The sequence below is a fragment of the Humulus lupulus genome, chromosome 1 (genome assembly GCF_963169125.1).
Source record: "Humulus lupulus chromosome 1, drHumLupu1.1, whole genome shotgun sequence".
In the NCBI taxonomy this organism is placed as follows: domain Eukaryota; kingdom Viridiplantae; phylum Streptophyta; class Magnoliopsida; order Rosales; family Cannabaceae; genus Humulus; species Humulus lupulus.
This window is the reverse complement of record NC_084793.1, coordinates 308021767-308036613: the sequence shown is the minus strand read 5'-3', so window position 1 is coordinate 308036613 and position 14847 is coordinate 308021767.

The window sequence follows — 14847 nt, the reverse complement described above, 5'->3', positions numbered from 1 at the left end:
TCCAGAAGAAGCACGATGGGAGCTTGAGACTGTGTATCGACTATAGGGCTCTCAACAAGGTGACAGTTCGCAACACCTACCCCATCCCTCTGATCGTTGATTTGTTCGACCAGCTAAGTGGAGCGAAATACTTCACAAAGTTGGACTTGAGATCGGGCTACTATCAGGTGAGGATTGCAGATGGGGATGAACCAAAGACAACGTGTGTTACTCGATACGGAGCATTTGAGTTTCGAGTAATGCCGTTTGGGTTGACAAATGCGCCTGCTACTTTCTGTACACTGATGAACCAAGTATTCCACGAGTATCTAGATAAATTCGTGGTGGTATACTTGGATGATATCGTGGTTTATAGCGCCACGATTGAAGAGCATCAAGAACACTTGGGTCAAGTGTTTCAGAAGTTGAGAGAGAACAAGCTATATGTGAAGCGCGAGAAATGCTCATTTGCACAGGAGAGCATCAAGTTCTTAGGCCATGTGGTGGAACGTGGCCGAATTCGTATGGATCTGGAAAAGGTGAGGGCAATCTAGGAATGGAAAGCCCCCACAAATGTGAAAGAACTACGCTCCTTCTTGGGCCTAGCCAACTACTATAGACGATTTGTGGACGGTTACTCAAGAAGAGCAACACCCTTGATCGAGCTTCTGAAAAAGGGTGTGATTTGGGCGTGGACTGACAAGTGTGCTGAAGCATTCAAGAGTTTGAAAGAAGCCATGATGAAGGATCCTGTTCTTGCCTTGCCAACTATTAGCAAGCCCTTCGAAGTACAGACCGATGCATCAGATTATGCCCTGGGAGGGGTACTAGTATAAGAGGACCACCCAGTCGCATATGAGAGCCGCAAGCTGTCTGAAGCTGAGAGGAGGTATACTGCCCAGGAGAAGGAGCTTCTCGCAGTTATACATTGCTTGTGAGTGTGGAGGCATTACTTGTTGGGGTCGAAGTTCGTGGTGAAAACGGATAATGCAGCTGTGAGTCATTTCCTTACTCAGCCGAAACTGACCCCTAAGCAGGCTCATTGGCAGGAGTTCGTGGCGGAATTCAACTTCCGTTTTGAGCACAAGGCAGGACGCTTGAACCAGGCAGCTGACGCCTTGAGTCGCAAAGCGGAGTTGGCAACTCTAAAGATCTTGGCTAGCTTGTCGGCTAGCGTGGTGAACACTCCACTCAAAGAGCGCATCAAAGAAAACCTGGAGAAAGACCCGGTTGTCAGGACCATCCTGAAGCTTGGAAAAGAAGGCAAGACTCGCCAATTATGGGTGGAGGATGATCTTCTGTGGGCTAAAGGGGGACGCTTGTATGTTTCGAAAGCTGGAGAATTGCGAAGGACATTACTAAGCGAGTGTCATGACACTCTGTGGGCCGGTCATCCAGGATGGCAGAGAACCCATGCCCTCTTGAACCAGGGATACTACTGGCCACAAATGCGGGATGATGTAGTGGAGTACACCAAGACATGTCTCGTCTGCCAACAAGACAAGGTCGATAGGAACAAGACACCTGGGTTGTTGGAGCCCTTGCGAGTCCCAAGCCGACCATGGGAGAGTGTGTCGCTTGACTTTATCACCAGTCTACCAAAGACAGGGGATCTAAGTGCGATCTTGGTGGTCGTGAACAGATTCTCGAAGTATGCAACTTTCATCCCAGTGTCGAAGTATTGTTCGGCAGAAGAGACAGCAAGACAAGTTTTCAAACATATTGTCAAATATTGGGGAGTGCCCCAGAACATTGTCAGTGACCGAGATGGAAGATTCACGGGGACGTTTTGGTCCGAACTATTCAATCTCTTAGGGTCACAACTGAATATTTCCTTGAGCTACCATCCGCAGAAAGATGGGCAGACAGAAAGATTCAACGGGATGTTGGAGGAGTACTTGCGCCACTTTGTCAATGCCAACCAGAAGAATTGGCCGCAACTACTCAATGTAGCTTAATTTTGTTTCAACTCTCAAAAGAGTTCTTCATCGAATAAGAGCCATTTTGAAGTTGTTAATGGACAGCAACCACTGCTACCCCACACAGTTGATGAATATCGCGGTCGGAACCCGCGAGCCTTTCACTTCACAAAAGATTGGAAGAAAACAATAGAGATTGCCCGAGCTTATCTAGAAAAATCCTCAAGAAGAATGAAGAAGTGGGCAGATCAGAAGCGCAGACCACTGGAGTTCAAAGCAGGTGACTTAGTGTTAATCAAGTTAAGGCCCGAACAGTTGAGATTTCGAGGGGACAAAGACATCATACTCGTTCGCAAATACGAGGGTCCGGTCTCAGTCATCTCAAAAGTTGGCCTAACTTCATACAAAGTCGACCTACCAGCTTGGATGAAGATACACCCGGTCCTTCACGTCAGCAACTTGAAGCCGTATCATGAAGAACCAACAAATCCCGAGCGCAACCAGTCAACCAGAGGAGGAGTCATTGTTCAGCCAAGGAGCAAGCGTTAACCTGAAGAAATCCTGGCGGAAAGAACGGTCACCACTGACCGTAAAAAGCATAAAGAATATCTGGTAAAATGGAAGGGGCTCGCTGATGACGAAATCAGCTGGGAGAGGGCGGAAGACTTGAAGAAGCTCACGTAGAAGATTGAAGATCTACAAGCTACTTTGTCGATGTAGAGTCCAAGAACTTTACTTAGCTAAGATAGATAATAGTATGATAGTATTTATAGCATTATCTTTGTAACTGTGGATTTTTGGTTCAGACCGGGAATTATTTGGACACTCATAGTAGTACTTATAGATTTTCTAAGTTTAATCTATAGTTTAAGAATATTAAGTATAACCTAAGGTTTGATTAAAGTGACTGATATTAAGGATTATATGTATTATATTATAAGGTTTAGACATCAACCAATAGGATTTTAAGCACATGTTATGAATGGTGATTAAGGATTAAGTATTTTTGAGGATTAAATCTAATAAGGAGTAAAGTTTGAATGTTATAGGGTCAGTCAGCAGCTTTGAGTACGTTGAGGGCTTAGTCAAGGCTGTTTACTCCATTCAAACTTAGCTAAAAATGTGTAATTTCGTGTTTAAATATTCAGCGTGTGCCGATATATCGCAGCTATAGGGGGCAATATATCGCAGCACGTAGATACGGAAAACACGAATCGATGCACGGTCGCCTCAGGCATACTGGCCCAGGCGATATATCGCCTACAGGGGGCGATATATCACCTCCTTCAGCATGAATTCAAACTCTTTTGAATTCATTTCCTTTCAGCCATTCAAACTCCTTCAACAGTCCAGCATCTTTTGAACGAGTCTTCAGCCTCTGCTGAACGATTATTCAAATGATTTTCACCTAAAAAGCCATTATTTTTATTCAAGTAAAATCAAGATACTTTCATCCCCAAACTCTATAAATAGGACCTAGTACCCAGCCATTATTCACCTTTTGCTCTAAGTTCAGAAGCTGCTAGTGTTAAGTGAGTGTGAGAGTGTAAACACCTGGTTTGGGAAAAACTATAAGCTTAAACATCATAAGCTTATCAAACACTTTGGGAAGTGAGTTCTATAGTATTTCGGTGGAGGTGTAGATTGGTCTTTCAAGTCTTTGAGGTAACCAAAACTCTAGTTCCTTTCTGTATTATGTTATTTTCTTTCTCATAGTCTTCTACTCAATCTCTAACCTTAATCTTCATTTTGGTTAGGGAATCTAAGTTCTTGAGCACATAAGTTCGGTAAGCATGTTTCTCAAATGGTTTAGTCTTTCCATCTCTTTCATTTCATCTCCTTTCTTTAGACTCACTCTTTCTTATGGTTTTAGGAGTGTTCCAAAAAGTTCCAACTCAGTCCATTATATCCCGGTAACTTTGGTAAGGAAAATAGGCTAGAATCAATATGTTATGTGCTTATGTTATCTATATGTGTTATGTTATTAATGTGTTATGATATGTATGTATGTTTGTAGGCTTGGGCATATGACCCATATGACTAACAAGACCCCAAATGGATTATGGGCATATGACCTACTTAGCTAGTAGGACCCCACTAATTCCATGGGCATATGCTTGTTTAGTCTATGGGACCCCAAGTAATAATGGCCATTATAATAAGTGTATGTTATATGTGTTATGTATTATGTTAAGTCTTTATGTTTTCTTATGAAATTTATGCGTATGACTATGTGTTAGATTTTCCTTGCTGGGCATTAGGCTCATTCCTTTTTGTTTTATGTGCAGGAAAATAAGCTTAGAGGCGGTAAGATTCGTGACGCTTGGAGGATGTGTATCGATGGTGAATGGAGTCAAGGAGCCGAGCGTTATTCGATTCGAGGATGTAGTCTTGTTTATGTTTTTATGGTTTTAAATGTATTTTCCGCATTTTCTATGTAACTCTTTTTAGTTTTTAAGTTATTTTTGTTTTAAAGACAATGGGTACCCATATCCTACTTATTTTATGAAAGTAAACTTTGTTTGTACAAGTTTCTAATAAATTATGGTATTTTCGCAAAAATGTAAGTTTTATGTATAGTTTCGTTAATGGTCCAAAAAGTCTAGAGTAGTGGGTCATTACAGTCGAGGGCGCCGAAAGATTAAGTGGGGGAGAGTGTGTCGTGTTGCCCCTTTGGCACACCCACATGGGGCCATTTTGTTAATGAATGCCTTGGTGCTTGATCATTAGTCAAGTCTTGCACCAAGCAACCTCATGGGATAGGGTAGTGGAAGTTTTGTAATATTGCATATGTCTCTCAGACAAAAATCATATATGTTCCTAGGAAGACTTTATTTCCCTAGAAGGCTCCTTAGGGGGAGGTGACCTGGTGACTTAGGGAAGCACCATGGCCATCAGCAGATAGGGGCCAAAGCTGTGTACTCCCTTGCCCTATCAAGGCTATATATTAATGAAATAACATTTATCCATACTTGCCCTTGTGTGCTACCATGTTGTTTATGTGTTACTTGTTTGCTACCTTCGTTGGGCCATTGTGTGCCACTTGCCTTGTTGTGTGCTTTGTGTTGTGTGGACGTTCCTAGGAATGACTTGCTTTGTGCTTACTCATACTTCGTTATTGCCCGTTGCATGTCCGAGATGTGTATGTGGCTAACCGCTGAGTTTGTTTGCCTGTAGGTGTGTGTTGTAGGCTGACTTGCTAGCTTGAAGAGTCTGCAAGTGCTGCACGTTCCGTCTAGTTGGAGTACCCAAATAGCCGGCCCGTGACACTTAGGATCAGCGTAGCTTTTCTGTCTGCTCTGAGAGGCGAGCATTCTAGCTTGGATCTTTTCTATAGCTTCACTTGTTCTCTGAACCATGTCTGGTCCCAAATACTTCCTCTCACCCATCACTTCCCAATGAATGGGTGATTTACACTTCCTCCCATACAACATCTCGTAGGGAGCCACTCCAATAGTTGACTAGTAACTATTGTTATACGAAAATTCAATTAATGGGAGGCAGTTACTCCATGAACCCTCAAAGTCAATTACACACGCTCTGAGCATATCCTCCAATACCTGGATCGTCCTCTCAGACTGTCCGTCAGTCTGAGGATGAAATGCTGTACTGAACTTCAACTGAGTTCCCAAAGCTTTCTGTAAACCACTCCAAAACTTGGAAGTGAAGATAGGATCCCGGTCTGACACTATAGACTTAGGAACCCCATGGAGATGTATGATCTCCCTCACATACAACTCAGTATACTGATCCACAGTATATTTCAATCTTACTGGAAGAAAATGGGCTGACTTGGTATACATGTCCACTATTACCCACACCGAGTCATGAAGCCCCACTATCCTGGGTAAACCTCCCACAAAATCCATAGTAATGTCCTCCCATTTCCATTCAGGAATACCCAAAGGCTGAAGTAACCCTGCTGGTCGCTGATGCTCAGTTTTCACCTGCTGACAGGTTAAGCATCTGGCAACGTACTCTACTACATCCTTCTTCATCCCGGGCCACCAATATAAAGTCCGTAGATCCTGATACATCTTCGTGGTACCCGGATGAAGTAAGTACGGCGTCGTATGAGACTCATCTAGTATCTCTCGTCTGATTTCCTCATCATTTGGAACACATATCCATCCTTGATACCGAAGCAAACCAACCTCAGAAATAGAATAGTCCTTAGCTACTCCCGCTAAGACATTCTCTCTGACCTCCTGTAATCGAGCATCTGCCAACTGTCCTTCTCTAATCTGCTATAGCAGGGTCGACTGCAGGGTAATATTGGCCAAACGGCCCACCACCAACTCTATCCCTACTCTGACCATCTCATGAGCTAACTCCCTTGAGATCTGAATGGAACTATATAACTAACCTGGTCCTCTCCGGCATCTGCCACCACATTGGCTTTCCCCGGATGGTAAAGAATATCACAATCATAGTCCTTTACCAACTCAAGCCAACGCCTCTGCCTCATGTTCAGGTCCTTCTGTGTAAAGAAATACTTCAGACTCTTATGATCAGTATATACCTCGCACTTCTCCCCATACAAGTAATGTCACCAAATCTTCAGTGCAAATACCACTGCTGCTAACTCCAAATCATGGGTAGGGTACCGCTGCTCATACTCCTTCAGCTGCCATGATGCATAAGCTATGACTTTTTCATTATGCATCAACATACAGCCTCAACCCAACCTTGATGCATCATAGTAAACAACGAACTTCCTTTCCCCCGAAGGAAGACTCAACACAGGTGATGTAATAAGTCGTCGCTTCAACTCTTGGAAATTGTCTTCACACTTGTCTGACCAAATAAACTTCAAATTCTTCCGTGTCAATTCTGTCATCAGCGCTGCTATCTTCGAGAAGCCCTCTACAAATCGTTTGTAGTAACCTGCCAAACCAAGAAAAATCCGCACCTCCGAGGCATTCCTTGGCCTCGGCCAATCCCTAACTGCCTCTACCTTAGATGGATCCACCTTAATCCCATCTGCACCCACGATATCCAAGGAATGTCACTTCTGGTAACCAAAATTCACATTTCTTAAACTTGGCATACAGCTGATGCTCCCTCAACCTCTGAAGAACCTGTCGAAGATGAAGCTTGTGCTCTGTCTCTGAACTGGAATACACCAAGATGTCGTCGATGAAGACAATAACGAACTGATCCAGAAAATCCTTGAACACCCTATTCATTAAATCCATAAAGGCTGCTGGGGCATTGGTCAAACCAAATGACATGACCAGAAACTCATAGTGCCCATACCGCATTCGGAAGGCCGTCTTAGGTATGTCCTCATCCTTGATCCTCAGTTGGTGATAACCAGATCGAAGATCAATCTTTAAGAACACCGTCTTACCCTGCAGCTGATCGAACAAGTCGTCAATCCTTAGTAGGGGATACTTATTCTTGATAGTTAACTTATTCAATTCCCGATAGTCTATACACATTCTTAAAGTCATGTCCTTCTTCTTCACAAATAGAACTGGAGCACCCCATGATGAATAACTAGGCCTGATGAACCCCAAATCAAGAAGCTCTTGCAGCTGCATTTTCAATTCTTTCAGTTCCACCGGTGCCATCCTATATGGTGCCCTAGACATTGGCTCTGTCCCTGGCGCCAACTCAATAACAAACTGAATCTCTCTACGTGGCGGCAACCCTGGCAAGTCCTTAGGAAACACATCTAAGAACTCGCAAACCAATCTGGTCTCTCCTGGTCCTACTGGTGAAACTCTGGTGGTATCCACCACACTAGCCAGAAAGCCTATGCATCCACCCTGTAACAAATCTATAGCTCTCAATGCCAAAATCCTGGGTACGCGGGGCCCATGAACTGCTCCCACAAAAAACAAAGGGATCCTCGCCCTTCGGCTCAAAAGTTACCATCTTCTTCGTGCAGTCAATGGTAACTCCATATCTAACCAACCAATCCATACCTAGAATCATATCAAAGTCCTTCATACTCAACTCAATTAAGTCTACTGATAAGTCCTTACCATCAATTATCACTGACAGTGCCCTAATCCACCTTCTAGATACTACCAGTTCCCCTGTAGGCAAAATTGTCCCAAACCCTGAAGTACTATACTCACTAGGTCTACACAATCTATCAATCACCTTATCAGATACAAACAAATGCATAGCACCAGAGTCTATCAAACAGTAAAAGAAGTGCCAGCGCTAGAGAGCTGACCTGTCACTACCGAGGGACTAGCCTCGGCCTTGGCCTGCGTCAGGGTGAACACTCGAGCTGGAGTCAAGCTGTCCACCTTCCCTGCATCTCCCTTCTTCACTGTCGGGAAATATTTCCTGAGGTGTCCCACCACCCTGCACACATAACAGGCCTTAGCCCAACATTCGCTTGGATGGCGTCTTCTGCACCTCATGCACTCCGGATAGGTCCTCCATGAATCACCGCCTCCCTGACGGCCACCCTGAGTACCCCGACCTCTCCTATCAGGACCAGAAGCAGTCGGAACATCAGGGGTCTTCCTCTTTAAATCACTGGGGCCTCCACCCATACCGGAACTAGAATATGGAGGCATCGCCTTGTGGCCATCCCGCCTCACTGCACTCTCTCTCCATATCTTATTCTCCGCTTCCTCAGTGGCAAGAGCCTTTTCTACAGCCTATGCATAAGTTGTCCCTCTAGGAACTGTTGTAATTCTCACATCTCGGGCTATCATAGCATTAAGCCCTCTAATGAATCTGTCTTGCCTAGCTGCATCAGTAGACACAAGATCTGGTGCGAACTTCGCAAGTCTGTCAAACTTCAGGGCGTATTCGGTGACTGTCATGCTGCCCTGAACCAGCCCCACGAACTCATTTATCTTCGCTGCCCTAATGGCAACATTATAATACTTATGACTGAATAGATCCTTAAATCCTTCCCAAGTCAAAGTAGTAACATCCCTGATCTGTGATGCCACCTCCCACCAGATTCAGGCATCTTCTCTTAACATATATGTGGCATAAGCCACTCTGTCATGTCCATCTACCCTCATAAAATCAAGAATGGTACTAATCATAGTCAACCACTGCTCAGCCTTCAGTGGATCAGGTCCTCCCTCAAAGATCGGGGGTTGTTGCTTCCTGAACCGCTCATACAACGGTTCCCATTTGGTCCCAACCTCAGCTGGCTACTCAACAGGTACCACTGTAGGTGGCACAACGGGGGCAATACTCCCAGATGGAGCCTGCTACCACAGAATTCAAATTTGTTCATCTTAGCTCTGTAGCCAAGCCTACATGTCTGCCATAAGCCGTTGCTAGTTCTCAGAGACTGGCGGAGGGGTCTGTTATCCAAAAAACAGGCATGGATGACATGGCAAACATTTAATACACGTGGCTGACATCTGGCAGAATTCGTGCTCGACTATCGACCAGGAAGGCATCTATTGTCACAACGTTCGATCTCTATATACGACCAACCTGATCGTACGCATGCTATACACGGAGGAAATCTTAGGCAGTTATGATAGAATCTGAAATTATCTCCCATAATTTCCTGAGTATCCGATTATTTAGGAAATAATATTTGTAACAAATTAATGTAAATCTTCCTTGAGCCTATAAATAGAGAAAGATAGCTCAAGGGGAAGGGACTTTTGCTTTCTGATGATCGGAGATTAGAGTTCTTATATTTGATATATTGTCTTGTTCTTCAGAGGTTGGTGAAACTCATTGAACCCTAGTTCTTTGATCACTCCTTTGAATCCTATATCAATAACAATTCAAGTGGACATAGGTTGTTACCAGATCCTTGGGCCGAACCACTATAAACTCTTGAGTTCTTTATTGTTTTTGTCATCACATTCATTTCAACGTATTTGTCCACATCAAGCATATTTGACTCCGTGTCAGTTGGCCAAAATCAGGGTCAACATTTTGGTGATTTCATTGAGAGCTTGATACATTATCGTTGAAAGATCAATGGCTAAAACTACCAAGAAAACTGGACAGGCGGCCGGCGCTGCACCATCTCACCCGCCTTCTCCTCCTCCAAACGTGACTGAGGATGAGCCACATTTGGAATTTGATGAGGAAGAAATGGATTCCGAGATGCTGAAAAATACCCTAAGGGTATTGTAGGATGAATTGGCCAGCCTGAGGGCCAGCCAGGAAAGTGCTGTCGAAATTATGGCACGGCAGCAACAAGAAATTGAGCGGCAGCACCTAGAGCTGAGTGAAAGACAGGCGGAGATGGACCGTCACCAGAGGGAGGCCATGGCAGCCCTCGAAGCAGCCCTACAACTGGCTAGGAACTAGGCTGCACCTGCCTCACAGCCTGATCAACCTACGAATGCGCCGCCACAGAGGGGTCCTAATCCTAGTCCGCCTATCCAACCCTCGAGCCCACAAAGGACCGAGCAGCTACCAGTGCCTCAAGACGATGTCCCGCTAAGGGACCCTGAAGCACAGCCTCTATCCCAAGCTGGTCGCGGCAATCCTTCGCAACAAAGGCAGAATAGGGCCGGTTAGCCGCCCCGAAGTCCTAGACGCCATAGGGGCGACGAGCCAAACCCTCCAAGCAGAGGACATCGTCCTCCTAGTAACAGGAGGTACTCAGAGTTAGGCTCTGCAGTCCGAGGCCCCCCACGACATGATAATGCACGGGGATCTACCGACTAACGCAGGCCACCCTCTAACGCTCAGGAGGTTCCAGCCCGGGAAGGCAACCGAGGGAACAGTCGATCCCACCATAGCCAATCAAGATTCAGAGATGACCATGGTTATAACGAGGCCGACTCAGGCAGAGAAAATGCTGGTCGGAGGAATGAAGAAAGAGGTGGAGGAAGAAGCCTGCCACCTCGAGATGACCAACCCGAAAGACGGGATGCTGGGGGGCAGCCCAGACAAAATAACGTCTTCAACTGGCTCGGAGCTAGCGAGTAGCGGAGGAGAGACGAGGATTTAAGAGACGTACTCAACGATCGCCGGGAGCGGCACGACAAGTACATCCTTCCAGCACCAGAGGCCCCGATGATGCCTGGCGCCGTGCAGGCCCAGATAAATGCCCTCAACCAGGCAGTGCAGCAGCTGGTCAGGGGAAGAACGTCTTATATCGACCACGATAGGAGAAAGGGCACTCCTTTCGTCCAGAGGATATCTATGGCAGAAACTCCTAGCAAGTTTAAGATGCCTACGCTTCTGAACTTTGATGGGTATGGTGACCCAGTATCTCACGTCAACAAGTTTGAGATACAAATGGACATTCAAAAAGTGTCTGAAGACGCTCGGTGCAGGATCTTCCCTGCAACACTTTCTGATGCCGCACAGGAGTGGTTTTTCAAATTCCCTCATGCAAGTATAGTTTCTTGGGAAATGTTCGTGAAAGAATTTTACGGACAGTTCTATGCGGGTCGTGTGCACCCGACTGAGGCAAATCAGCAAGACGGAGAACCATGGTCATCTCTGAATCTTGAAATACGCCAGCAGCTGCTGGAGCAAAAATAGTGGGAGACGGAGGCAAAATGATGGCCATAACTGCGGGGGTTAAGCGCCGCACGCCTCTCTGGGACAGCCTAAAAAAACATGGGGTCAGAACTACCCAAGAATTTTTGGATCGAGCTGATCGATATATCAAGCTCGAAGATGCCATCTCCAATGAAGGGAAGCCCCCAGGCAAGGACAAAGGGACTGCCAAGCCCGCCAAAGCTGCCAATGGTCGAAGCCCAACGGCAACGGCAAAGGCAACAGGAACGGCAATGGCAATGGCAAGAATGGGGGGAAACGGCAGCATAATGAGCCTTCCACCTCTGACAATAAACGTGCCAAGGGTAATCGTTATGAACCTCGGTTCACTAACTATACTGCCCTTATTGAGTCTCGGGGAGAGGTTTATCAAGCCACAAGTTCCAGTGTGCCTTATAAGAAACCGGCCCCCATTCGAAAGGATATTTCGAGAAGATATACTACCAAGTTCTGTCATTATCATAACGACTACGGACATGATACCAATGAATGCAACCAGCTAAAGGATGAGATCGAGTTCCTTATTAGACAAGGACACTTGAGAAGGTATATTCGGGCCTCAGGAAATTCCCAACGAGAAGCTCCGGGTGGCAACAAGCAAGCGCCCGCATGCCAACGCTCGCCACCTTTGCAGCCTGATCCCGTAACTGGCACATTGTTAACCATTTGCGGAGGCCCACACCTCGCGGAAAATAGCGGAAAGGCCAGAGAACGATATGCTCAGACTCTGCGCCACGACCAGGACATCAAGATGATGACTGTGGATGACCGCGCGCCAAAAAAGGCTCGGTCAGAGGAAGGCGAAATAATCTTCTCTGATAGCGACACCGAACACGTTTGGTTCCCACATTCCGATCTTCCGGTCGTGGATATCCAAATGGCCAATATGATGGTGAAGAGAGTGCTAGTTGACACAGGAAGTTCAGTGAACATCCTGTATAAGTCTTCACTGGAACACATGAAATTGTCCGTTAAGGACTTGGAGCCCAGCAACCAAACAATATACGACTTCTCTAGTGAGGGACTCGCCCCAGCGAGGTCAATCAGACTTCCAGTAACAGCAGGTACAGCGCCTGCTACCAGGACATTACTCGCTACTTTCATAGTAGTCGATTGTCCTTCGGCGTACAATGCGGTCATTGGAAGGCCTATACTGGTTGATCTTTGAGCCGTCACCTTAGTATGGAATTTAGCCATGAAATTCCCGACAGACGCAGGGGTAGGATGCGTGTTGGGAAATCAGAGGGAGGCCAGGGAGTGCTACAACGCCTTAGTCACGAAGGCGAAGAAGGGAACGTCAAAGAGCACTCCCTTAGATAGGTTGCAGATGGTTATTGATACACAAGCCCAATCTGGTGATAAAGTCACCAAATAGGGTGTTGCCCAAAGTGAGGATGGAGATTTAGATCCTCGGTTTGGGGATTTTGAGGAAAGTGTTGGACCCGTCAAGGATCTGGAAGAGGTCCAACTTGACGAAGAAGACCAGAGTCGTGAAAGTCGGGAAAAACTTAGAACAAACCACGAAGCATGCACTGGTGGAATTTTTGCGGAAGAACCAAGAAGTCTTTGCTTGGTCACACAAATACATGGCTGGGATAGATCCTGCAGTTATCAACCATGTCCTGAACATAGACAAGAGCTTTCCACCCGTGCAACAGAAAAGAAGGCTGCTCGATAAGGATCGGTCGAGAGCCTTAAAAGAAGAAGTTGAAAGATTAAAGGAGAATGGATTCATCAGGGTGGCATTTTATCCATCGTGGTTCTCTAATTCAGTGCTTGTTCCCAAGCCTAACGGCAAATGGCGAACCTGTGTGGATTTCACAGACCTCAATAAAGCCTGCCCGAAGGATTGCTTCCCACTCCCAAGAATCGATCAGTTGGTCGATGCTACTGCAGGACATGAGATCCTCTCCTTCATGGATGCATACTCAGGCTATAATCCGATCAGCATGCATCCCCCTGATGAGGATCACACCAGCTTTCGGACCGATATGGGATTATACTGTTATAAAGTAATGCCCTTCGGACTGAAAAACTGTAACGACCCAAATTTCCTAATAAGGTTTAGGACCTTGATTAGGAGGCCGGGAGGTCCATAACTGATTTACTGTATCATTATATGATTATATGCATGATTATGTGGGTCATATTATTATATGATGATAGAGGCATGCCTGGGGCTATATACTCTGCTGTGAGGGTATTTTGGTAATTTGGCTCATTGAGAGCGTAATTACGTACTTGTGTATATATTGGTAAGCTAATGTTGAGACCACATTATTATGTGGATATATCTGTGATTTGTGATTCAAGACGATCCCAATGAGCAGATTGGCGAAAAAGTCATGGCGGGGATTTATACCCGGCTGGGGGTGAGCCTAGGGGTATAAATGGGAATTTAGTGAGCATATTGGAGTCTATTTTTAACATTGAGAAATATAATTGGAGATTAGTTAGGTATCGGGAATTAAGCGGGAAATGTTAGAGACACTCGAGGAGTTAGCGGGAATTGGGTAAAATGACTAAAAATGCCCCTAAATGGATTGAAGGGTTTAGATTTAATAGGGAGGGCATAATGGTCATTTGGCTTACAGAAATTAAGTAGTACCAAGGCTTTTATGTTAGTGGGATTTGTAGAATATTGGAGAAGTCTGAAAAGGAAGGAAAAAGAAGGGAAAAGAAAGAGAGAAAAACAGAGGGAGTTTCTCTCAGTCGGTTTACATTTCTTTCACTTGTTTCTTGAGGATTTCTGGAGTTAAGTTAAGAGGAGAGCTGGAATAATTAAGCATCAAGGAACCTAGTCTAAGATTGAGGAATTGGCAGAGGTTAAGCAAGGATTCATCAGCACATGAGGTAAGACTCTAGAGTTCTTTAGTTTATGTTTCTGGTTTTTGAGCTTTGGTGCTTAAGATGAATTGGGTGGAACTTTAGGGAATTCAGGCTTAAGACTGAGGAGAGGCAAGCCAAGAAGGTTTGGAGACAGCTTGTGGTCGAAATCCTATCAGAGGTATAAAGCCTAAACTCTAACTTTATTGCTCAGCTGGTTTTTACTGGGTTTTAGAACTTAGAAGTGACTATGGTGAATTCTTGATTTGTGGGTGCATGTGCTTAAGTTCTAGATGTTTGGGGTGCTTGGGATGAGTGGAGTATGGTCATGAGGTTGTTTTTGAGTTTGGGAAAGAGTTGGAAGAGTTTTGGTTCGAGTTGGTTTGAGAAAAATCGCAGAAGAGAAAAATGGTGCTGGGCTGTCTGTGACTAGCGCTAGCCTTTGGGCGCTGTAGCGCTAGGCCAAGTTTGCTGAGGGATTTTGGCTTCTGTTTGTAGCGATGTAGCGCCCTCCCATGAGCGCTGTAGCGCTACCCTGCTTCCTGAAGTGGATTTTAGGGTTGTTTGCAAGGGTTTTTGACCTAAGGTTTGGGGTTTGGTTCCACCACCTTGTTTGGTGGAACTAGGACTTCCCGGGGGGCTTGGGATTGGC